The sequence below is a fragment of the Uranotaenia lowii genome, chromosome 3, assembly GCF_029784155.1.
Source record: "Uranotaenia lowii strain MFRU-FL chromosome 3, ASM2978415v1, whole genome shotgun sequence".
NCBI classification, from domain to species: domain Eukaryota; kingdom Metazoa; phylum Arthropoda; class Insecta; order Diptera; family Culicidae; genus Uranotaenia; species Uranotaenia lowii.
The window spans coordinates 68,740,682-68,767,344 of NC_073693.1; positions in this window are offsets into that span (position 1 = coordinate 68,740,682).

The following is a 26,663-nucleotide window of genomic DNA, read 5'->3' on the forward strand; positions in this document are numbered from 1 at the left end:
TTGTCATTTTTGTCATTTTTGTCATTTTTGTCATTTTTGTCATTTTTGTCATTTTTGTCATTTTTGTCATTTTTGTCATTTTTGTCATTTTTGTCATTTTTGTCATTTTTGTCATTTTTGTCATTTTTGTCATTTTTGTCATTTTTGTCATTTTTGTCATTTTTGTCATTTTTGTCATTTTTGTCATTTTTGTCATTTTTGTCATTTTTGTCATTTTTGTCATTTTTGTCATTTTTGTCATTTTTGTCATTTTTGTCATTTTTGTCATTTTTGTCATTTTTGTCATTTTTGTCATTTTTGTCATTTTTGTCATTTTTGTCATTTTTGTCATTTTTGTCATTTTTGTCATTTTTGTCATTTTTGTCATTTTTGTCATTTTTGTCATTTTTGTCATTTTTGTCATTTTTGTCATTTTTGTCATTTTTGTCATTTTTGTCATTTTTGTCATTTTTGTCATTTTTGTCATTTTTGTCATTTTTGTCATTTTTGTCATTTTTGTCATTTTTGTCATTTTTGTCATTTTTGTCATTTTTGTCATTTTTGTCATTTTTGTCATTTTTGTCATTTTTGTCATTTTTGTCATTTTTGTCATTTTTGTCATTTTTGTCATTTTTGTCATTTTTGTCATTTTTGTCATTTTTGTCATTTTTGTCATTTTTGTCATTTTTGTCATTTTTGTCATTTTTGTCATTTTTGTCATTTTTGTCATTTTTGTCATTTTTGTCATTTTTGTCATTTTTGTCATTTTTGTCATTTTTGTCATTTTTGTCATTTTTGTCATTTTTGTCATTTTTGTCATTTTTGTCATTTTTGTCATTTTTGTCATTTTTGTCATTTTTGTCATTTTTGTCATTTTTGTCATTTTTGTCATTTTTGTCATTTTTGTCATTTTTGTCATTTTTGTCATTTTTGTCATTTTTGTCATTTTTGTCATTTTTGTCATTTTTGTCATTTTTGTCATTTTTGTCATTTTTGTCATTTTTGTCATTTTTGTCATTTTTGTCATTTTTGTCATTTTTGTCATTTTTGTCATTTTTGTCATTTTTGTCATTTTTGTCATTTTTGTCATTTTTGTCATTTTTGTCATTTTTGTCATTTTTGTCATTTTTGTCATTTTTGTCATTTTTGTCATTTTTGTCATTTTTGTCATTTTTGTCATTTTTGTCATTTTTGTCATTTTTGTCATTTTTGTCATTTTTGTCATTTTTGTCATTTTTGTCATTTTTGTCATTTTTGTCATTTTTGTCATTTTTGTCATTTTTGTCATTTTTGTCATTTTTGTCATTTTTGTCATTTTTGTCATTTTTGTCATTTTTGTCATTTTTGTCATTTTTGTCATTTTTGTCATTTTTGTCATTTTTGTCATTTTTGTCATTTTTGTCATTTTTGTCATTTTTGTCATTTTTGTCATTTTTGTCATTTTTGTCATTTTTGTCATTTTTGTCATTTTTGTCATTTTTGTCATTTTTGTCATTTTTGTCATTTTTGTCATTTTTGTCATTTTTGTCATTTTTGTCATTTTTGTCATTTTTGTCATTTTTGTCATTTTTGTCATTTTTGTCATTTTTGTCATTTTTGTCATTTTTGTCATTTTTGTCATTTTTGTCATTTTTGTCATTTTTGTCATTTTTGTCATTTTTGTCATTTTTGTCATTTTTGTCATTTTTGTCATTTTTGTCATTTTTGTCATTTTTGTCATTTTTGTCATTTTTGTCATTTTTGTCATTTTTGTCATTTTTGTCATTTTTGTCATTTTTGTCATTTTTGTCATTTTTGTCATTTTTGTCATTTTTGTCATTTTTGTCATTTTTGTCATTTTTGTCATTTTTGTCATTTTTGTCATTTTTGTCATTTTTGTCATTTTTGTCATTTTTGTCATTTTTGTCATTTTTGTCATTTTTGTCATTTTTGTCATTTTTGTCATTTTTGTCATTTTTGTCATTTTTGTCATTTTTGTCATTTTTGTCATTTTTGTCATTTTTGTCATTTTTGTCATTTTTGTCATTTTTGTCATTTTTGTCATTTTTGTCATTTTTGTCATTTTTGTCATTTTTGTCATTTTTGTCATTTTTGTCATTTTTGTCATTTTTGTCATTTTTGTCATTTTTGTCATTTTTGTCATTTTTGTCATTTTTGTCATTTTTGTCTTTTTTGTCATTTTTGTCATTTTTGTCATTTTTGTCATTTTTGTCATTTTTGTCATTTTTGTCTTTTTTGTTATTTTTGTCATTTTTGTCATTTTTGTCATTTTTGTCATTTTTGTCATTTTTGTCATTTTTGTCATTTTTGTCATTTTTGTCATTTTTGTCATTTTTGTCTTTTTTGTCATTTTTGTCATTTTTGTCATTTTTGTCATTTTTGTCATTTTTGTCATTTTTGTCATTTTTGTCATTTTTGTCATTTTTGTCATTTTTGTCATTTTTGTCATTTTTGTCATTTTTGTCATTTTTGTCATTTTTGTCATTTTTGTCATTTTTGTCATTTTTGTCATTTTTGTCATTTTTGTCATTTTTGTCATTTTTGTCATTTTTGTCATTTTTGTCATTTTTGTCATTTTTGTCATTTTTGTCATTTTTGTCATTTTTGTCATTTTTGTCATTTTTGTCTTTTTTGTCATTTTTGTCATTTTTGTCATTTTTGTCATTTTTGTCATTTTTGTCATTTTTGTCATTTTTGTCATTTTTGTCATTTTTGTCATTTTTGTCATTTTTGTCATTTTTGCCATTTTTGTCATTTTTGTCATTTTTGTCATTTTTGTCATTTTTGTCATTTTTGTCATTGTTCGCGCCAAATAATATCCCCCGCAAGTCATGCGCAACAACACCTAAGTCGTTTATTCAGGCCATCAGCAGCATCCACCGTTGTATTCCCGCCACTCGCATCTTCAGTGATAATTACAAGCAGTGCGATTGCACAGTAGTATATGTAGTTAGTGTGGGCAAAGGAATGAGCGATAGCCGTTGGGCTAGAACAGTAATTGCAGGCTGTGGTTAACCAGAACAATTGTAGCTTAGTAAGAATCAATAAAGAGCACACAGCGTTCGGTCATAATAGGAATACAGTCCACTTTTCGTTTGGTCATTTTGTATAGTAGAGCGTTCGGTTAAAAATAAATGTTTCCTGTGATTTTATCACCTGTGTATTGTGATAATTAAAGATCGAATTATCATACGTCCGAAAACCTTCGCGGTGATTCCGAACCAGCAAATTTACAGGGATTGGCCCTAACATTGGTCCTTAGCGACCGGATAAACCGCGAAATTTGTGCGCGTTTTGTGATCGAACTTTTTGTGCGTGAGCGTCTGGTGTAAAGAAGAACCGTGATATCTTTTGTGTTGGCCAGATTGGCTTGGGTTTGCCCCATTTTACACTGGTTCCCTTTGTTACCGGGTGGCTTCGGGTTATCCTTTTCGGTTTTCACGGGCTTGGGTTGGCCTGTTCCTAGTGAAAAAGTGCACTTTGGGAGCCTTGGCGGGCGGAATAAAATCAGCAGCAAGTGTTCAATAAACACGGGAGAAAGGTTTCCCCAACTCGGTCTTTGTGGCCGGCTTTTGAAGCGCCAATTGTAGTGATTAAACATTATAAACATTAGTGAAAAATTCGTTATGAAACTATGTGCTCAAAATTGTGTGTGAGGAGTTACAGCAGATTAGTTAGTGCAATTTAATAGCGGCGCCAAGAATCGTTGCATTTCGGAGCTGAGCAGCAACTTTCGCCAGGATTGTGGAAGGATTCTTCGTAGCCCACAGGACGTTCCGGAAAGACAGATAAGTACTAGTAGATAGAGTGTGCGTGTGAATGATTTAAGAGTGGTCGAGGTGGCTTGAATGAAAGGATTTTGAATGATTGGATTTTCAGTTTTGGTTTGGGCAGCATTATTTGAAAAGCTTTCTCCGGTAGACTTTGAGCAGCCACTTAACGCACGAATGCTCAACTGGTACAACTGTTAATATCAGCTATTTAATATTTATTACGAGTCAATCTGTCAACGCTTGAGGTCTCGGGAGTGGGTTTGTGAATTGTTAAAAAAAAGTGTCGTATAAACATAATGGCCGACGATCTTCGACGTCTCTCCAAGAAGGAAAGAATTTTGTGGAGTTTGCTAGAATGTTTGGAGGACTTCCTACAAGAATACGACTGTGATCGGGATTATGGTTCACTGCAACCGCGGGTAGCGAAATTGGATGAGGCTTACGAAACGTTCTGCGACTTACGGATTCAGATTGAAACGATATTGGAAGATCTTGACTCGAGAAAAGAGGATGATGACGATGACGACACGGAGCATTCAGATAAAAAGGAGACCCGTAGAAAGGAGAATCACAAAGTTTTCAAGGAATTTGTAAATCGGTATTTTTCACTGAAACAACAGCTGCTATCCAAGATGGAGTCGATCCTTTCACGATCAGTGAACTGCAGAACTCCTGTATCCGACTCATCTTTGCCATGTCACACAAAGTATCCGGAACTAACGCTGCCTACTTTCTCCGGGAAACCCTCTGACTGGATCAATTTCAGAGACAACTTTCGATCATTGATTCACGATAATTCGCAATTGAATGATATGGATAAATTCAATTATCTTCGAACCTCCTTGAAAGATGATGCTCTTCTACAGATCAACCAGATTCAGGTATCAGCAATCAACTACGGTCTTGCTTGGAGCACATTAGAAACGAAGTACGAGAACCATAAGCTGATAGCCCAGGAGCACATGAGTGCACTCTTTGCAGCACCTGCCATGCGAAAGGAAAGTTTTGAAGGATTGAATGCTTTGTTGATAACGTTCAAAACTAACCTCCAGCAATTGGAAAAATTAGGTCAGATAACAAGCAGTTGGAGCACTCTATTGGCGTTTATGTTCTCACAAAAGTTGGACCCAGAAACTTACCGTCTATGGGAAACACATCATGCTTCTAAAACCGTGCCTACTTACGAAGCCATGGTTGTGTTCTTTGAGACTCAGTGTTCAATTTTACAGTCCACTGCCAGCAGAAGTGGGATTCATGGCCAACGGAATTTTGGTGAAACCATCAGTAACAGCATGATTGCTTCGGAAAGATTGTGCCTCGTCTGCAAGAACGGACTGCATAGAGTTGAACAATGCCCAAGATTCTACAGGATGAGGGTGATCGATCGAAAGGAATTGGTTAGAAGATTGGGACTCTGCTTCAATTGCCTTGATTCCGAACATTTTGTAACTGACTGCAGTGAGAACTACTGTGAAAAGTGTGGACAGCGCCATCACTATCTGCTGCATCCGTATTATTCAGCCCATAGCAGCCAGTCGAATGTGCAAATCTATTCTCAAGCCCCTCGAAGACCTCAACGCGCGAACAGTGAATCACGCAGTGAACCTCATACACAACACGCTCAGTCCCGGACGAATAGCAATGAATTTACACAACAGCCACCTCCCACAAACACGCCCACAGTAAGTCACCACACTACTACTCTACTCACTACACAACGGAACGCTCACCCTGCTATTCTGTCAACTGCGTTAATTTGGTTAGCCGATAGCAATGGAAATAAAATTTTGGCCCGAGCATTGTTAGACAATGGCTCTCAAATCAATTTGATGACCGAGAATCTTTCCAAAAGGTTGAAGTTTAGGCGTTTTCAAGAAAATCTCCCAATAAAAGGCGTTGGAGGGTCCATTCGTATGTCGAAGGAATCTGTTAATGCTCATATCGAATCGCGCACATCGTTGTATTGTACTCCAGAATTGAAATTCTTTATTTTGCCTCGAATCGCAATGGACTTACCGCAGAGAAGCTTGGACGTGAGCCAGTGGAAATTACCGTCGTCCATTCACTTAGCATACTGCTCCTGATACCTTGTATTGTTACAGAAACTGAGAGAAGAAATAACCGAATTGGAACTTTGGCAACGACTTTTAGCATGAAAACACGGACACGAATTGGAACTTGGAATGTTTTGACCCTTGCCCAGCCAGGAAAGCTGGCTCAACTTGCTAGAGAAGCTAGCCGCCTCAAGCTAGAAATATTGGGACTGAGCGAAGTCCGTTGGCCTAACACTGGAGAACACAAGACACAGTCCGGGCAAGTACTGCTTTACTCTGGCATACGAGGAGAACATGCTACTCGGGAACGAGGAGTTGGTTTCCTGTTAAGCCCGCAGGCCCATGCGGCCCTCATAAGATGGGAACCGATAAACGAAAGAATAATCGTAGCCAGATTCAGAACACGGGTTAGAAACCTTACAATGGTCCAGTGTTATGCGCCAACTGACGTTGCCGATTTGCAGGAGAAAGAGCAGTTTTACAGTCAATTGAACAGCGTGGTTGAGAGAATTCCGAAGGGTGACATTCAAATCCACTTAGGCGACTTCAACGCAAAGATTGGCTCCGATAATCAGGACTTTGAGCGCATCATGGGGCGCCATGGTCTAGGACAGATGAGCGAAAACGGAGAGCTGTTTGTAGAATTTTGTGGCAACAACAACATGGTGATCGGTGGATCGCTCTTCCCCCATCGACCAGCACATAAGGTCACTTGGGTATTCCGAGATGGCCGAACAGAAAATCAAATTGACCACATCTGCATCAGTCGAAAATGGAGAAGGAGCCTTCTTGATGTCCGCAACAAACGAAGCGCAGACATTGCATCCGACCATCACCTCGTCCTTGGCGAGATACGACTGAGGGTTGCGCGTGTCCAACGGCGCGAGGAGAAAGTCGGGTGTCGATACGACGTCCGCCGGTTGGAGAATCCAGAGGTGAAAAGGGCATACGTTGAACAGCTAGAATCCCGAGCCTCGGAACTGCCGACAGACGGAACAGTCGAAGAACAGTGGTGTGGAATCAAGAATGCCTTTATCACGACGAGCCATGGTACTCTCGGTAAAGTTTGTGGAAGACGAAGTGAATGGATGTCGGATGAAACCTGGAGGATGATCGATGATCGGAGAAAGGCGAAAGTCGGAATTGAGCAGGCATGTACCGGGTCAGCCAAAGCAGCCGCCCGCTTACGATATGCGGAGCTGGAAAAGGCAGTTAAACGAGCTTGTAGACGAGACAAGAGAGCCTGGACAAACTCCCTAGCCGAAGAGGGAGAAAGAGCCGCCGCCATTGGAGATATCCGATTATTATATGATATTTCTCGCCGCCTTAGTGGTGCAAGGACTAATGCAAGAATGCCGCTGAAAGACCGAGCAGGTCAGCTGCTGACAGATCGAACAGATCAGCTCAAGCGTTGGACTGAGCATTTTGATCAACTTTTCCGAGTTACAAATAGCAATGGCCAACAGAACTCGCAGCTCGAGGCGCCCACAGTAAGTCGCATTAATGGCGTCAACTCGGAAGCGCCCACGCTGGCTGAAATAGAAGCGGCAATCAAGGACATGAAATCCAACAAAGCGCCTGGAATCGATTGCATTCCTGCTGAAATGCTCAAAGCCGACCCTGCCTTGTCAGCACAAATGTTGCACCGTCTTTTCGCTGACATTTGGGATACTGCAACATTCCCGGCCGACTGGATGCAGGGTATCCTCGTAAAGGTCCCAAAGAAAGGAGACCTAACAGAGTGCGGTAACTGGCGTGGCATAACTTTGATCTGTACAACCCTTAAAGTACTCTGCAAAGTGATCCTGAACAGGATCCAGGAGAAAATCGACGCTACACTCCGACGGCAACAAGCTGGATTCCGATCCGGACGATCATGTGTGGATCACATCACAACGCTACGAATAATACTGGAACAAATCAACGAATTCCAGGACTCTCTTCTGCTGGTGTTCGTTGATTTCGAAAAAGCATTTGACCGACTGAACCACGAAAATATCTGGGCTGTTCTTAGACGACGAGGGGTCCCAGAGAAACTAGTCCATCTCATCGAAGCACAGTACGAGGCATTTTCGTGCAAAGTCTTGCACGACGGTGTCTTGTCCGAACCAATCCCGGTAACTGCTGGAGTGAGACAAGGATGTATTTTGTCACCGCTGCTTTTTCTCATCGTAATGGATGAGATCTTGACTGGATCGATTGACTGTAGACCAAACCGAGGATTGCCGTGGAATCCTTCAACCATGGAGCAACTGAACGACCTTGACCTGGCAGACGATATTGTTTTGCTCGCTCAAACACAACAAGACATGCAGAGCAAACTCGACGACCTCACCGAAAGCTCCAAGGCAGCAGGTCTCAAAATCAATGTCGGAAAGACCAAGTCGATGGAAATCAATACAGAAAATCGTTCCAATTTCGTGGTAGCTGGACAACAGGTTGAGACAGTGGAGTGCTTCCAGTATCTTGGTAGCCAGATTACGCCTGATGGTGGTACCAAGAAGGACATCGAAACCCGGATCAGAAAAGCCCGATTTGCGTTTGCGAGTCTCCGAAACATCTGGCGGTCACGCCAGATCTCTCTACGAACTAAGATCCGAATCTTCAACTCAAACGTCAAATCCGTATTGCTGTACGGGTGTGAAACTTGGTGCACGTATGCGGTGACGACGCGAAAACTGCAAGTTTTTGTGAATCGCTGCCTGCGGAACATCATCCGCGCTTGGTGGCCTGGCAACTGGATCTCAAACGTTGAACTTCATCGCCGGTGTCATCAAAAGGCGCTAGAAATCGAGATTCGGGAACGTAAGTGGAGATGGATTGGGCACACGCTGCGAAGAGATGAAAACGAGATTTGCAGAGAGGCGCTTGACTGGAATCCAGATGGGCATCGAAGAAGAGGCAGGCCCAAAAGCTCGTGGCGGCGAAGTCTAGCCGCTGAAATCCGCACAGTTGACGAGAACCTTGGCTGGCAGCAAGTGAAGACGCTGGCTCCGGATCGCCAGCAGTGGAGATCTTTTATCTCAGCCCTATGCGCCGGTCAATCGGCGCTGGACCCTTAGGTAGGTAGGTATTCACTTAGCAGATCCTGCGTTCAATGAATCCAGCTCAGTCGATTTGATCATTGGAGTCTCCACCTTTTATGAGGTATTGTTAGAAAGGCAGATGAGGATCGTTGATGGTGGTCCAACTTTACAAAACACCCAGCTAGGATGGATCGTCGCAGGAGAGCTTCCGAATACGCCAGTCACTTCTAACAGCGCTATGTTACCCACAGTTTCCGATGATGAAGTACAGCAGAACAAATTCGAATTGAAAAACTTCCAACCTCAAAGCGACACGTCGATAATCAAGTCAACGTGTGGAAATGTTCTCGATGAAACCGCTACTCGAGATCGTGACGGAAAACTAGGTGCATCATTTTCGAAGAGATTTGTGAGGACGGAAAACCTGGTTCGCATTGTATTCTGCCTTGTGTTCGTAGCGGCTCAGTTGTTTCATCTTTGTGTTTGCACGAGTAGTCCAGTAATTGTCATAGTAAACATGTTTTTCCAAGAGCTTTGCAAAGTTAAGTTTTCTTGTGACGAATCTTTTAAAAATGAACACCAGCACTGGCTGAAGATTAAGGACAAGCTGCTTGAAGTTCACAAGTCTTCGATTTCTCGATGGATAACTTTTCGTCATAAAAATATGAGAGTGTGCCAAATCCATGGAATTGACGACAAAAATGTAATCACCAACGACTCCACGCAATCAATCAAAATTCGACAATCCTCCAGCGTTACTTCAGTTCCTGAACAGTCATCATTTTAAATCAAAGTATTTTTCGCCCCCATGAGGGGCACTTTTGGCACTAGCAGCACATTAGCTGTATTTGTCAGGGGGCCAAGCGTTAAGTTACGTTTCACCCTTTGTTTATGTTTGCAAAACCTAAAGTGTTCCCCCCTCACCAGGATTTCATACCTATCACACCGTGTGCCTAAGATGACCAGGATAGTTTACACTTGGAGAGCCCATTATTACCATGTACCCATTGAAACCCGATCGGATGAAAGAGCTAGTGGAGATCGAAATGCATCGTCGGAAAAGAATATGTAACATCTATTCAGCACACCCATCACTTGTATGAAGTTCATGGAAATCATAAGTAACATCAGCCCCCGAGAGGGGCGCAAATGGCTTTTGACGAAGTTTACTCTTCGTTGATGCCTGGGGGCCACCGCTCAAGTTACGTTGTATATTAATATAGTAACCAACTAAGAATCAACCATTTCTGTCTCCAGCAGGACTACATACCTACCTAGAGGTTCATCGCAGTTGATGTTAGGTTGATTGTTCAGGAATATCAACGACGTCCAATTCTGTGAAGGTGCCGAGGTTCAAGTGGATAGTGATAAGGCTGAGAATTTGGAAAGTTTACCGGGAAGTTGTTCTCGGAATAATTGTATTGGAAGTTGTTCTCGGAATAATTGTATTACTTGTTGAGTGAACTCAAGGCGGGCAGTATGTTCGCGCCAAATAATATCCCCCGCAAGTCATGCGCAACAACACCTAAGTCGTTTATTCAGGCCATCAGCAGCATCCACCGTTGTATTCCCGCCACTCGCATCTTCAGTGATAATTACAAGCAGTGCGATTGCACAGTAGTATATGTAGTTAGTGTGGGCAAAGGAATGAGCGATAGCCGTTGGGCTAGAACAGTAATTGCAGGCTGTGGTTAACCAGAACAATTGTAGCTTAGTAAGAATCAATAAAGAGCACACAGCGTTCGGTCATAATAGGAATACAGTCCACTTTTCGTTTGGTCATTTTGTATCGTAGAGCGTTCGGTTAAAAATAAATGTTTCCTGTGATTTTATCACCTGTGTATTGTGATAATTAAAGATCGAATTATCATACGTCCGAAAACCTTCGCGGTGATTCCGAACCAGCAAATTTACAGGGATTGGCCCTAACAGTCATTTTTGTCATTTTTGTCATTTTTGTCATTTTGGTCATTTTTGTCATTTTTGTCATTTTTGTCATTTTTGTCATTTTTGTCATTTTTGTCATTTTTGTCATTTTTGTCATTTTTGTCTTTTTTGTCTTTTTTGTCTTTTTTGTCATTTTTGTCATATTTGTCATTTTTGTTATTTTTGTCATTTTTGTCATTTTTGTCTTTTTTGTCATTTTTGTCATTTTTGTCATTTTTGTCATTTTTGTCATTTTTGTCATTTTTGTCATTTTTGTCATTTTTGTCATTTTTGTCATTTTTGTCATTTTTGTCATTTTTGTCATTTTTGTCATTTTTGTCATTTTTGTCATTTTTGTCATTTTTGTCATTTTTGTCATTTTTGTCATTTTTGTCATTTTTGTCATTTTTGTCATTTTTGTCATTTTTGTCATTTTTGTCATTTTTGTCATTTTTGTCATTTTTGTCATTTTTGTCATTTTTGTCATTTTTGTCATTTTTGTCATTTTTGTCATTTTTGTCATTTTTGTCATTTTTGTCATTTTTGTCATTTTTGTCATTTTTGTCATTTTTGTCATTTTTGTCATTTTTGTCATTTTTGTCATTTTTGTCATTTTTGTCATTTTTGTCATTTTTGTCATTTTTGTCATTTTTGTCATTTTTGTCATTTTTGTCATTTTTGTCATTTTTGTCATTTTTGTCATTTTTGTCATTTTTGTCATTTTTGTCATTTTTGTCATTTTTGTCATTTTTGTCATTTTTGTCATTTTTGTCATTTTTGTCATTTTTGTCATTTTTGTCATTTTTGTCATTTTTGTCATTTTTGTCATTTTTGTCATTTTTGTCATTTTTGTCATTTTTGTCATTTTTGTCATTTTTGTCATTTTTGTCATTTTTGTCATTTTTGTCATTTTTGTCATTTTTGTCATTTTTGTCATTTTTGTCATTTTTGTCATTTTTGTCATTTTTGTCATTTTTGTCATTTTTGTCATTTTTGTCATTTTTGTCATTTTTGTCATTTTTGTCATTTTTGTCATTTTTGTCATTTTTGTCATTTTTGTCATTTTTGTCATTTTTGTCATTTTTGTCATTTTTGTCATTTTTGTCATTTTTGTCATTTTTGTCATTTTTGTCATTTTTGTCATTTTTGTCATTTTTGTCATTTTTGTCATTTTTGTCATTTTTGTCATTTTTGTCATTTTTGTCATTTTTGTCATTTTTGTCATTTTTGTCATTTTTGTCATTTTTGTCATTTTTGTCATTTTTGTCATTTTTGTCATTTTTGTCATTTTTGTCATTTTTGTCATTTTTGTCATTTTTGTCATTTTTGTCATTTTTGTCATTTTTGTCATTTTTGTCATTTTTGTCATTTTTGTCATTTTTGTCATTTTTGTCATTTTTGTCATTTTTGTCATTTTTGTCATTTTTGTCATTTTTGTCATTTTTGTCATTTTTGTCATTTTTGTCATTTTTGTCATTTTTGTCATTTTTGTCATTTTTTGTCATTTTTGTCATTTTTGTCATTTTTGTCATTTTTGTCATTTTTGTTATTTTTGTTATTTTTGTCATTTTTGTCATTTTTATTGTTTTTGTTACTTTTGTAAATTTTGTATTTTTTGTCATTTTTGTAGTTTTTGTCATTTTTTAATTTTTGTAATTTTTGTAATTTTTTTTTTTAATTTCTGTAGTTTTTATTATTTTTGTAATTTTTGTAATTTTTGTAATTTTTGCAATTTTTGTAATTTTTGTTATTTTTGTGGGTTTTGTAGTTTTTGTAATTTTTATAATTTTTGTTGTTTTTGCAATTTTTTGTAATTTTTGTATTTTTTTTATTTTTGTAATTTTTGTCATTTTTGTTATTTTAGGAATTTTTGTCATTTTTGTAATTTTTGTCATTTTTGTAATTTTTGTAATTTTTTAATTTTTGTCATTTTTGTCATTTTTGTAATTTTGTAATTTTTGTAATTTTTGTAATTTTTGTAATTTTTGTAATTTTTGTCATTTTTGTTATTTTTGTTATTTTTGTAATTTTTGTAATTTTTGTAATTTTTGTCATTTTTGTAATTTTTGTAATTTTTGTAATTTTTGTAATTTTTGTAATTTTTGTAATTTTTGTAATTTTTGTAATTTTTGTAATTTTTGTAATTTTTGTAATTTTTGTAATTTTTGTAATTTTTGTAATTTTTGTAATTTTTGTAATTTTTGTAATTTTTGTAATTTTTGTAATTTTTGTAATTTTTGTATTTTTTTTATTTTTGTCATTTTTGTCATTTTTGTTATTTTTTGGAATTTTTGTCATTTTTGTAATTTTTTTAATTTTTGTAATTTTTGTAATTTTTGATATTTTTGTAATTTTTGTCATTTTTGTAATCTTTGTTATTTTTGTGATTTTTGTAATTTTTGTAATTTTTTCACTTTTTGTTATGTTTGTTATTTTTGTCATTTTTGTTATTTTTGTCATTTTTGTTATCTTTGTAATTTTTAAATTTTTGTAATTTTTGTATTTTTTTTTTATTTTTTGTTATCTTTGTTATTTTTGTCATTTGTGTTATTTTTGTCATTTTTGTCGAGAATTCTCATCCGTTTCATTCAATTGATATTATAAACTATCTGTGATGATATGTTATTCCGATGTTTTCTGGTTTGCTGTGATTCATGAGATCAATCACAAGTCGAATTGTCAAACAATAAAAATATTCAGTATTAGAAAGGTTAAAATTAATATTTTTTTGCGATGTATTTAAACTTTCTTACTAACTTTAGAACAGATTGCCTCCCTAAGATATCAATGGAAGAACTGGTGCTGAAATCCCACTACGACGAACGGCGCTCGTCACATTCTTCGAACGATTCGGAAACGCCGGACCAGTTTTTGCTGAAGCTTCCGAAGGTGATCGTAGCATTGGTCGTCATCATTCTGATATTCACCCTGTTCTGGATCACCATGTCATCTCCACCGGGGACTTCGATCAAAGATATAGAACAACAGTATCTGAACTGGGACCAAAACCGGTAACGGATTTGACGGAACAAATGCCAAAGCGGATTCTAGTAGGTATTTATTCATCATAAATTTCGAGGGAAGCATCAACATCAATGAAGAGTGAAGTGGTGTGGCTGGGAGCGAATAATAAAAACCAATATTGAAGAGGTAATAAATGCCCGTTCTTTCTCACTCTTCCTCGGCTGCTAATTGAGATTCTTTTCAAGGAATGCCTCGCGGTTGATTTTGATGCCGGGCGGCAACATTTGTTGGATCGCAATTCAAAGCCGAAAGGGGGCTTTGGAGGGGCAGAGATAAAACGGATATCGGAACGGGTACACATCCTTCCGGTCGGCTTGGAGGCCGGATGTAGCAAGTGAGCAGCAAAAAAAAAAGAACCGACATTCCACATGACGATCACGCTTCCAGCTCTGGCGGCGCCCCGTTCATTGAAGGGGAAATCCAAAATTGGGAAAGTCATTAGCAGCAGCTGGCCAATATCTAGCGAGGGAAGATATTTAGCGGGAAAATCCGGGGTTGGAGGTAAACGATTGGAAAAATCATTCGGTGTATGTTTCCGATTGTGAAATTTCAGCCCAACAGTGTTGAGGCCGGAGCGTCCAGAATACGAGCTGGAGAGGCTATTGATTTTGATTTTCCGTTCATTCGGCCGCTCGTGTTTTTTCTCCCTTTTGGGTGAACCGGAAGAAGAAGTAGAGCCCAATGGAAATCATAATAATGCTATCATCACTTCCGAATGGTTGGATCGGTAAAAGTTTCCTACACAGAAAAAAAATCTGAATCCTTAACAACACTGAAATTGAAAACCTGTATCATTACATGACGTGGAACTCGATTTATTGATGTAAATTTACAAATTAAAAAAAGTTGAATCCTTAACAGCACTGAATTCATATGACACAAATATTACTTGACACGGAACGCGATTATTTGATGTAAATTTACATCACATATCATGTAAATAAAAAGAAGCATCACATACGACGGAATTTTCAGTGGGAATTAAATATTACACGTCTTTAATATTTTACATGTCTTTAAACTTTACACGTCTTTTGAAGTTTACAGACGTGGAATATTCAACTCGCACTGAAAATCCCATCATATGTGATGCTTCGTTTTCGTTACATCATATGTGATGTAATGGAAATAGAAATTTCTTAAAATTACACGACATGGAATGTGATGAGGACATTGAATTTCAATTTAATAGGATCAGACAAATTTAAACAAAGTGTCAAGTCAAAGTCGTGCACCAAAAAGTATTTTTTAAGCAGTTTTCCCGCGATTAAAGTTCCCAGAGATCTTCGTGAAGCAGGAAGCGGTGTTGGAAGCAGCTCCAAGTTATTCAACTTTGGATCCGGTCTTCGAGAAAAAATATAAGTGTTAATGTGACTCCTAATATAAAAAATTGTGAGATTAAAAAAATCATTGTCACCAAATGAAATAAACTAAATTAATAACAAAAAGGTTTTATTTTTATTATGACATGAGATAATTCCATTATTGAATCATAAATACCAATAAATAAAACAAAACAGATTCCAATTGGAAAGTTTTTCCTCCAATATTCAGTGGTTTTATAATTTACATCATTTTTATTTTACATGTTGCCATATTTTACATCATTTTTTATTTTACACGTTGCAACATTTCACTGGCGTGTAATTTCCAACTAGCACTGAAAACTCCGTCATATATGATGCTTCTTTTTATTTACATCACATGTGATGTGATTTTACAGATTTTTTTCGTTGTGTGTATATTCGAAATTGAAATCTTGCTTTTCCCGGGTTTCGGTTTTCGGTTGTAATAAATGGCAATGATATGGAAACAGATATCGAAAGAGACCGGTCCGTTTCTGATCAGAGTGCGGTGCGTTGCCGTTTTATTGCCCAACGGGTAACCACAATGGCGTGCCTAATTTGCATCCCACTTCGTCTGAATCGTCTGAAACAGAAGTTCCAATGAATGTGGCATCATAGCTGCTGTTTGTCGATATTGTTATTTCAATCTGTCCAGGTTCCCATCCAATGGAAAGCATATTGGTTCAATGGATTTCTCATTTTTGTAGTGATTCGATTCGCCAGAAGTTTGTCCGGTGTTACTTTCAGAGTAAGAGCAGATTTCAAATAACCATTATCAAGATGGTCGTTGATACGATATAAATAAAACAAATCTACAAAATTAACTTTGCTATGGTGCTTAAAATTCGAAGCTAATACTAACAAAATTATTGGCTAGGGCTAGGAAGGATGTAATGTTAATCTTCCCGCGCCGTGGTAAAAGACCTCCACTGTTGACGATCCGGAGCCAGCGTCTTCACCTGGTCCCAGTAAAGATTCTCGTCGACAGTTCGTATTTCGGCGGCTAGGCTTTACCGCCACAAGTTTCTGACTCTGCCTCTTTTTCTATGTCCTTCTGGATTCCATTCAAGCGCCTCTGAACAAATTCGTTCTCATCTTTTCGCAGCGTATGCCCAATCTATCTCCACTTACGTTCCCGAATCTCGATTTCTAGCGCCTGACGCCGGCGATGATCCTCATTTGAGATCCAGTTGCCAGGCCACCAAGCGCGGATGATATTCCGCAGGCAGCGCTTCACACACTTGCACCACCGCATATATGTATCTTGTTTTGAACCCGCACAGCAATACGGATTTGACGTTTGAGTTAAAGATTCGAATTTTCGTTCTTAGAGATATCTGACGTGAGCGCCAGGATCCGAGTTTCAATGTCTTTCTTGATACCACCATCAGGAGGTATCTGATTAACAAGATACTGGAAGTACTCCACTTTCTCAACTTGTTGCCCAGCTACCACGAAACTGGATCTACCATCTACCATGAAACTGTGATCTCCATCGACTTGTTCTTTTCGACATTGACTTTGAGACCTGCTGCCTCGGAACTTTCGGTGAGGTCGTCGAGTTTGCTCTGCATATCCCTTTGCGTTTGTGAGAGCAAAACAATATCGTCAGTCAGGTCAAGGTCCTTCAATTGCAATCCTCGGTTCGGTGCACAGAATCACATCCATTACGATGAGAAAAAGTAGCGGTGATAAAATACATTCTTGACTCACTACAGCGGCTACCGGGGTTGGTTCGGACAAGACACCGTCGTTCAAGACTTTGCACGAGAAGGCCAACTGTGCTTTGATTAGATGGACTAATTTCTCTGGGACCTCTCGTCATCTCAGAGCTGCCCAGATGTTTTCGTGATTCAGACGGTCAAATGCTTTTTCGGAACCAACGAACACCAGCAGCAGACAGGCCTGGAATTCGTTGATTTGTTCCAGTATGATTCGTAGCGCTGTGATTTGGTCCACACATGATCGTCCGGATCGGAATCCAGCTTGTTGCCGTCGGAGTGTAGCGTCGATTTTCTCCTGGATCCTGTTCAGGATCACTTTGCAGAGTTCTTTGAGGGTTGTACAGATCAACGTTATGCCTCGCCAGTTACCGCCCTGTGTCAGGTCTCCTTTCTTCGGGACCTTTTTTTTTTTTTCTTTTGTTGGATTTCATGTCTTTGATTGCCGTTTCTATTTCAGCCAGCGAGAGCGCTTCCGAGTTGACGCCATTAATGCGACTTACTGTTGACGCTTCGAGCTGCGGGTTCTGTTGGCCATCGCTATTCGTGACACGGAAGAGTTGTTCTAAGTGTTCAGTCCATCGTTTGAGCTGAACTGTTCGATCGGTCAATAACTGACCTGCTCGGTCTTTCAGCGGCATTTTTGCATTAGTCCTTGTACCACTGAGGTGGCGAGAAGTGTCATAAAATAATCAGACATCTCCATTGGCGGCGGCTCTTTCTCCCTCTTCGGCTAAGGAGTTTTTACAGGCTCTCTTGTCTTGTCTGCAAGCTCTTTTCACTGCCTTATCCAGCTCCGCAAATCGTAAGCGGGCGGCTGCTTTGGTTGACCCGGTACATGCCTGCTCAATTCCGACTTTCGCCTTTCTCCGATCATCGACCATCCTCCAAGTTTCATCCGACATCCATTCACTTCTTCTTCCACAAACTTTACCGAGAGTACCATGGTTCGTCGTGATAAAGGCGTTCTGGATTCCATACCACTGTTCTTCGATTGTTCCGTCTGTCGGCAATTCCGAGGCTCGGGGTTCTAGCTGTTCAACGTATGCCCTTTTCACCTCTAGATTCTCCAACCGGCGGACGTTGTATCGACACCCGCAACGCGCAACTCTCAGTTGTATCTCGCCAAGGACGAGGTGATGATCAGATGCAATGTCTGCGCTTTGTTTGTTGCGGACTTCAAGAAGACTCCTTCTCTGTTTTCGGCTGATGCAGATGTGGTCAATTTGATTTTCTGTTCGGCCATCTCGGGATACCCAAGTGACTTTATGTGCTGGTCGATGGGGGAAAAGCGATCCACCGATCACCATGTTGCCACAAAATTCTACAAACAGCTCTCCGTTCTTCCTCATCAGTCCACGGCCATGGCGCTCCATGGTGGCTCAAGGTCTTGACTGACGGAGCCAATTTTTGCGTTGAAGACACTCAATTGGATTTGAATGTTACCCTTCTGAATTTTCTCAACCACGCTGACTGTAAAACTGCTCTTTCACCCTGCAAATCGGCAACATCAGTTGGCGCATAACACTGAACCATTGTTAGGCTTCTAACCAGTGTTCTAAATCTGGCTACGATTATTATTTCGTTTATCGGTTCCCATCTAATGGCCAGCGGGCTTAATAGGAAACCAACTCCTCGTTCCCGAGTTGCGTGTTTTCCTCATATGCCAAAGTAAAGCAGGATTTGCCCGGACTGTGTTTTTCAGTTTCAGGCCAACGGACTTTGTTCAGTCCCAGAATTTCTAGCTTGAGGCGGCTAGCTTCTCTAGCAAGTTGAGCCAGCTTGCCTTGTTGGGCAAGGGTTAAAACGTTCCAAGTTCCAATCCGTGTCCGTGTTTTTATGCTTACAGTAGTCACCAAAGTTCCAGGTCGGTTATTTCTTTCGGATTCCGTAACAATTTTATAAATCGGGAGCAGTAGGTTGTTAGCCTAAAGTCCCTATCCCGCGATGGGGCTGCCATCTTGGACTTAGCTGGCGGAAGCCGCATTTCGTAAATTCAGCCGCTCGCTGCGATACAGACGCTGTTTGAGCTGCCCCTGACGTGAAGAACAGACGCGTGCGGCCACCTTCTCAATCTGCATGCGACCAAAGCATCCACCGGGGTTGGGTACCCGATCTCCGCTTAGGTAAATCACACCCCGGCCGGTACCACGGGGAGGTTGAGATAGGAGTTGTGAACAGTGTGACAAATATTGAGAGCGAATATAAGCTATCATTGCTGTCAATCTTTTCCAATATTTCATAGAAATAAAAAATATAAAAAAATGAAAATTAAAATTTGTTTTTTTTTGGTTATTTTTCGTTTTGAAAAATAACTATCTTCAAACTATGTCCTCAGTAGGCGATGGACTTCACTATTTTGATTACAGCTATCAAATTAACATCAATTAGTTTATTCTGAATATGCAAGAAAAATATATTCGGGAAGCGAAAATTATCATCAAAGACCTTCAAAATATTTATGAACATCAATCATTTTAAACTGAATGGGATTGCCGAAAAGGAGGGATTTTAACCTTATTTGAGGAGCCGAAAAGTCCTCAATAAGAATAAAAAATTATAATTTCCGGAGTCAATTTCCTTGGCATATTTGTTCGACGTGTTTGTCATCTGAGTCCTGAGGAATAGAGATACAGCCAATTCTTTTTGCAATCTTATAGTTTTGTGAGATAATGTTTGAAAGTATATTCTAATGCCTGGCCAAATTTAATCAAAATCCGTAAACGTTTTCTACGTTTTTGCAACTTTAAGTGCAGATGACGTTTGGTCAAAAACATAAGTGTGCAGAATTTTTTCTCTTCTCTCGGCTTCCGCTTGCAATAACGCTTATATCACAAACTACTGTAAAAACTTCTTGAAGGAATCACTTGCGAGGTCGCTGCAGGCTGCAACAAATTACTATTTTATTATTTATTTTTATTTACATAGTATTCCGTCTCACGACATAACTTGACGAACATAATTCCTAAAATTCACTCGGTCCATGGCAACCGTTCTCCAATTTCTCGGGCATCCCACGTTCGCCAGATCACGCTCCACTTGGTCTAACCATCTCGCTCGTTGCGCCCCCGCTCGTCTTGTTCCTACCGGATTCGTAGCGAACACCTGTTTTGCAGGACAGTTGTCCGGCATTCTCGCAACATGTCCCGCCCAGCATATCCGACCAGCCTTCACCACTTTCTGGATACTGGGTTCGCCGTAGAGTCACGCGAGCTCGTGGTTCATCCTTCGCCTCCACACTCCGTTCTCCTGTACGCTGCCAAAGATGGTTCTTAACACTCGTCGCTCAAATACTGCGAGTGTACGCAGGTCTTCCTCGAGCAATATCCATGTCTCGTGCCCGTAGAGAACAACCGGTCTAATGAGCGTCGTATACAGGTTACTCTTCGTGCGAGGGCTAAGTCTTCTCGACCGCAGTTGCTTGTGGAGTCCGTAGTAGGCACGAATTCCGCTGATAATTCGCCTCCGGATCTCAACAAATCAACAACAACAAATCATGAATCCGAATTCCTACTGAACATAGCTTTTAACCAGATTGTGGCTCCAGAGAAGAAATTTTAAACTTGAAAACCAAGCTGATTTCTACCAACTCAAGTAAGATAATAGTAAAAAAATAGACATATTTCTTTTCTTGGTTTCAGAATGGGGGTAGGCTTCGTCGATTCGCATATTGAGAACAATAGCGGTTGATAGTTGATGATGATGACAGCAATACAAACGATGTCATCATGCACGCTAAACTCAGCCAACACAGCTTGTGGTTATGAGTTACCCTGCAGTGTAGGCAGTTTATTTTGGGTGGTTAGATCAGATTATGATAGTTTTTAAGGAATAATTCAGAGTTGAGAATCACTTTGTATAAGGGGAATTTTTTTTTTTATTATCTGACGGGTTTGCGCCGGGGGTCTTCGAATTTTCTCCAAAATTTCAAATTTTGTTCGTTTCAGCACCATAAAAAAACATGTATTTTTGCAGATTTCTAAGACTTTTATTTTTCGAGTTAGATAACGTTTAAGTCTTTTGAAAAAAAATTAACCTCTTTTCAAATGCCCATAACTTAGTCAATTTTCAACGTAGAATGAAAAATAGCACATCAAAACGCATTAGAATTTTACCAGCTATTTAAATAAAATATTAACAAAAAAATATAGATTGATTCTCGGTATAAAATAAAGTAAATATGTTAAAAATAACGTAAAAAAGTATCGTCTACTTACTTACTTAATGATCCCGCGCCGATCCACCGGTGCATAGGGCCGTTGTAAAAGACCTCCATTGTTGACGATCCGGAGCCAGCGTCTTCACCTGGTCCCAGTCAAGATTCTCGTCGACAGTTCGGATTTCAGCGGCTAGGCTTCGCCGCCACGAGTTTCTGGGTCTGCCTCTTCTTCGATGACCTTCTGGATTCCAATCTAGCGCCTCTCTGCAAATCTCGTTTTCATCTCTTCGCAGCGTGTGCCCAATCCATCTCCACTTACGTTCCCGAATCTCGATTTCTAGCGCCTTTTGATGACACCGGCGATGTAGTTCCTCATTCGAGATCCAGTTGCCAGGCCACCAAGCGCGGATGATATTCCGCAGGCAGCGGTTTACAAATACTTGCAGTTTTCGCGTCGTTACCGCATATGTGCACCACGTTTCGCACCCGTACAGCAATACGGATTTGACGTTTGAGTTGAAGATTCGGATTTTTGTTCGTAGAGAGATCTGGCGTGACCGCCAGATGTTTCGGAGACTCGCAAACGCAAATCGGGCCTTTCTGATCCGTGTTTCGATGTCTTTTCTGGTACCACCATCAGGCGTTATCTGGCTACCAAGATAAAAGTATCGTCTGCACCACCAAATTTTTTGAAACATATTTCATTTTGTAGTCCTATTAATTTCACAACTTTCATCTGAAGACACCAAAGTGAGCCATAAACTCCTTCAAGAGTTATGAAAGAAATAGTGATAATAAATCTCTTTTTTAACGTCAAAAACTAACAATTTTCGAACAACTGCACTCACATATAGGTACTTCTTCTCCTACCGTACGCATGTGCACCGGGAGATAAAAATCTGCAAAAAATATTATTTTATAGTCTAATTAGTTTTACAACTTTCACCTGAAGACATCAAAATGAACCAATCACTCCTTCAAGAGTTATTGAAGAAATAAGGACCATAATGTAGTCTTGTGCCCGCGTCAGGGTATAAATTCTCGCACATTCACGCGCTTATACGCAGAACACCATTTTTAACCCCCGGTGCACTTGCGTACGATAAGAGACGAAGTCTCTATATGTGAGTGCAGTTGTTCGAAAATTGTTAGTTTTTGACGTTAAAAAGGAGATTTATTGTCACTATTTCTTTCATAACTCTTGAAGGAGTTTATGGCCCACTTTGGTGTCTTCAGATGAAAGTTGTGAAATTAATAGGACTATAAAATGTTATATGTTTCAAAAAATTTGGTGGTGCAGACGATACTTTTTTACGTTATTTTTAACATATTTACTTAATTTTATACCCAGAATCAATCTATAATTTTTTGTTAATATTTTATTTAAATAGCTGGTAAAATTCTAATGCGTTTTGATGTGCTATTTTTTATTCTACGTTAAAATTGACTAAGTTATGGGCTTTTGAAAAGAGGGTAATTTTTTTTCAAAAAAACTTAAACGTTATCTAACTCGAAAAATAAAAGTCTTAGAAATCTGCAAAAATACATGTTTTTTTATGGTGCTGAAACCAACAAAATTTGAAATTTTAGAGAAAATCCGAAGACCCCCGGCGCAAATTGTCAAATAATAAAAAAAAACCCCATAAGTGACAAGATTTCAATCGAATGTGGTTTAAGTTAGCTTGTAAGGCCTTGACAAACAGAAATGAATAAACGGTATCTCATTTTCAAACCAAATCCCTGTTGCTATATCATTCAATTCAACAGGTTTTAAATGTATTTAACATATTTATGAGATTTTATTGAGACATTTGGATTTCCAATTGATAATTTAATTTTCAAATCCGGGTTAGGTTCAGGATTTAGACCTCATCAGGATCAGGTTCTCTATCAGATCTAGATTCAGGAGCTTATGGTGACTTTTTTCAAACCCCGGATTCAAGCGTGACTATCTTCGCCAAATTTCGTTTATAGGGTGGATGCAGGATTCACTTCAAAACCGTCCATTTGACAATACACGGACGGAAATTAAGTTCAAATTTTGTATTGTAAATAATTATTTACTAGACCCTTTTACATAAAAACCAGATATTTCCACATTTGCTTATTTTTCGTTGTTATGAAAACATTCGAAACCATTTTAATAGTAAATCAGCTCTACATAACAAAGTACTTACAAACTATATTCATTTTCTAATTAACACTGCTATAACTACCACAGACCTGAAATTGAGCTATTAAGTAGCAAGATCAGTGTAAATATCGAAATCAAACTTAAGTGTGAAATATCTTTTAAGTTCAGGATCAAAAGATCAGTATCAGTTGCTGGATCGAGATTAATGCCTGGAGTTGGATCTGGCTAAGATCAGGGAATAAACAAAGTTGAAGAATGTGTTTATAAGAAACCAATTTATGTAGTGGCTTCAGAAAATATTCGAAACAGAGGAAAAATTTACAGTTATGAGAAGGAACGAAAATTATAAGAAAGAAGTTGATGATACCTCGAAAGATAATTACTGCGGAACATAATTTGAATTGGATTTTATCTGAATTTCAAAAGACGGACGAGAAAAAAAAACAAAAGGATTACCCCTACCTTCTTGAAAGGTATGAAAAACGAGGTTTTTTAAAAAAAAAGTTCTTATTGATACTTTCAAGATCCAAAACAAGTCTTAATGATCTTCTATTCAGTTTCCAGCGGCCTCTTAATTCAGCTTCCAAAAAATTGCAAAATGAGCAAAAAATCTCTCAATATCCTAACTGAACCCTTGGCTTCGGTTCTAATCACCTTCATTATGTTCTGTACCAAACTCGAGAAATTGCTCAATTACTGGTTTCCTATATTTCCCACATATATCGCATCAGAATGGTATCTCAATGACTGAATTACTTATTGAAAAAAATCTTTCCTGGCTTGGGTATTGAACCCCGACCTTCTTGGTGAGAATCAAACACGCTACCACAACACCACGCCTCGATGTTGTTCTAACTGAAACTTAATCTCGAAGTGGTGATTTGATTTTGAAAGCACGTCAATGCACTTTTTGTGACTTACCAAATCCCGTTTGAAGCACTTTTGTGTCCTTTTGTGACTTAAGTCCCGTATAACGTACGTATAGATCACTTTAGCAACTTTCAAGTTCGTTAATGAGTACATATAGTTAACAATGGGAATTGGGCAAAACAAGTCACACATAACGCACATTGATTCACTTTTGCAACTTTCAAGTTCGTTAATTAGTACATAAAGTTCACTTAAGGGAATTGGGCTTTTGATTCTCTTTGTCAGCAAATATGTAACTTTCAATGCCTTCATTCAAGTAAATATGTGACTTTTGGTTGCTTGGGATATTTGTAGTGGATTAAAAAAATAAATTGTAAGAACTGACAGTTTCAATGTAATTAAAATCAGCTGTCATTTAGGCTAATTGGATTATGATAACAATTTTCCGATAAATTTCTTAAAACATCTTCAATCAATGTCAAAACCAAACATTTGTATAGTTTTATTTTAAATTCAGAATAAATAAACCTCAAAGAAAAATAATAGAAAAGAAACAATTTTGAATAAATTCAACATTGCAACAAAAAAAGTGATTTTTGCATTTTTATTTCTAGATATCATAAATCACATAGTAAACGCGTGAGTCCCCTTAGCCATCTTGCTTAACTGAAGAACACTTTAAACTTTTAAGTTTAAATTTTTTGACTGTATATCGAAAAATTGATTGTATTCTGATTTTATTCTCAAAATGCGATGGAAGCGCTGACGAATTTGAGGGATGGTTTTGCAGTAGTGCAAGAGGGATGCAGATAAAATTTCACCCAACTTTTGACAGATTTAAAGGGTTTTTCTTATGGAGCGAAAGAATAACATTTCGCTTCCACCGCTCATTGTCTGTCAAAATCTACCAAAGCTATATCTACTTTTTATTTTCCCTCATTAGACATCTGATTCGGTACAAAAAAAATTGAATTTTCAGTAGTAAAAAAAAACAAAATTGAAACTTCAACCAACACACACGAAAACATAAAGATACAATCACAAATGAGGGTATTCTCAAGGAGTTTTTTCGCTGTTCCCGGAAGCGAAGAAGCTCTACATCATCTTATCTGATGATCTGAGAAACGTTGCAGAATGACAACCAATTTTTTTTCGCTCACCATTCCTTACTATTCGGTGTTCCACATTCAGCTTCAGCTGCAATTGGCTATCTGACTTCCGTAGGGAATTCATTCGACTTCCGTTTTTGCGCTGCACTTTTGCCGCAGCCAATTTCCTGAATAGGTAGGTGCATTCTGCGGTAGAACTCGGTAGAAGCAAAGGCAGTTTTCCTCGATGTTCTCCGGAAGATGACAAACCGGGCGAACAGTCAAATGCAATCAGAGTGGAAATTTCATTAACATTGTTTACGGTGGAACTCTTCGGCGGAAGGTGGCTAGCGAGCTCACTGCAGGGATACTTTGTTGCCTCATGAAAACTCGTGCATCCCTGGATTAATGAGAATTGACATTTTCTCGGTGATGTCTTTCTCATGAACTCATTAACTTACTAAGTGAGAGAGATGTTCAATTGACAAGTGTTTAGTGATTATTTTATTAGAACTTAGATTTTTCACTTGGTTTGATTGAGAAAAAACTTCACAGAAAAGGATAAAAACCAAGCACAATGCATTGGAATGTAAGTTATTATTTTTTAAGGAACAGTTACATTTCATAGACAAATAGTTTGAAAATATGTTTGCTTTGTCAGCAGAAACTGAATATGCATCCGCAAAAATGCAGCTCCAAATTTCCAGCCGCAAGCATCATTAACTAAGGCAATTGACAGATGAATCGGGAGAAATTTACAACGGAAGCAATCGAAAAGAATTTTGATCCGATTTGAGGGGCCCGGAACATCAGAGGAATCTTTTTGGCAATCGAAATTCTCTTACCGACTAGCTTCCGGTTTAAATTGTATTACAACAGAGCACAATCGAGGGAGGTTTCGTATTCACCGAACGGCGTGGTCCAATCTATATGGGCGGTGTCATCCGTTACACAAGAACGTGTTGATGTTTGAAATTTTTATTCAGTAAAATTTAACCTTGTTTGTTTGGTGTTGGGAGAGAGTGGTAGAAATTTTGACGCTTCTAGCACATTTTGAAAACTTTAGCATGCAAAAACATTTCAAGATTTGTGGCCTTCAAGAGATAAAAAAATCATTCTGAGCGAAGATCCGCAACCTTGCTTCTGACTTCTGACTTCTGACTCCTGACTTCTGACTCCTGACTTCTGACTTCTGACTTCTGACTTTTGACTTCTGACTTCTGATTTCTGACTTCTGACTTCTGACTTCTGACTTCTGACTTCTGACTTCCGACTTCTGACTTCTTTCTTCTGTCTATGACTTCTGACTTCTGACTTCTGACTTCTGACTTCTGACTTCTGACTTCTGACTTCTGACTTCCGACTTCTGACTTCTTTCTTCTGTCTATGACTTCTGACTTCTGACTTCTTTTTTCTGTCTTTGACTTCTGACTTCTGTCTTCTGACTTCTAACTTCTGATCTCTGACTTCTGACTTCTGATTTCTGATTTCTTACTTCTGACTTCTGACTTCTGACTTCTGACTTCTGACTTCTGACTTCTGACTTCTGACTTCTGACTTCCG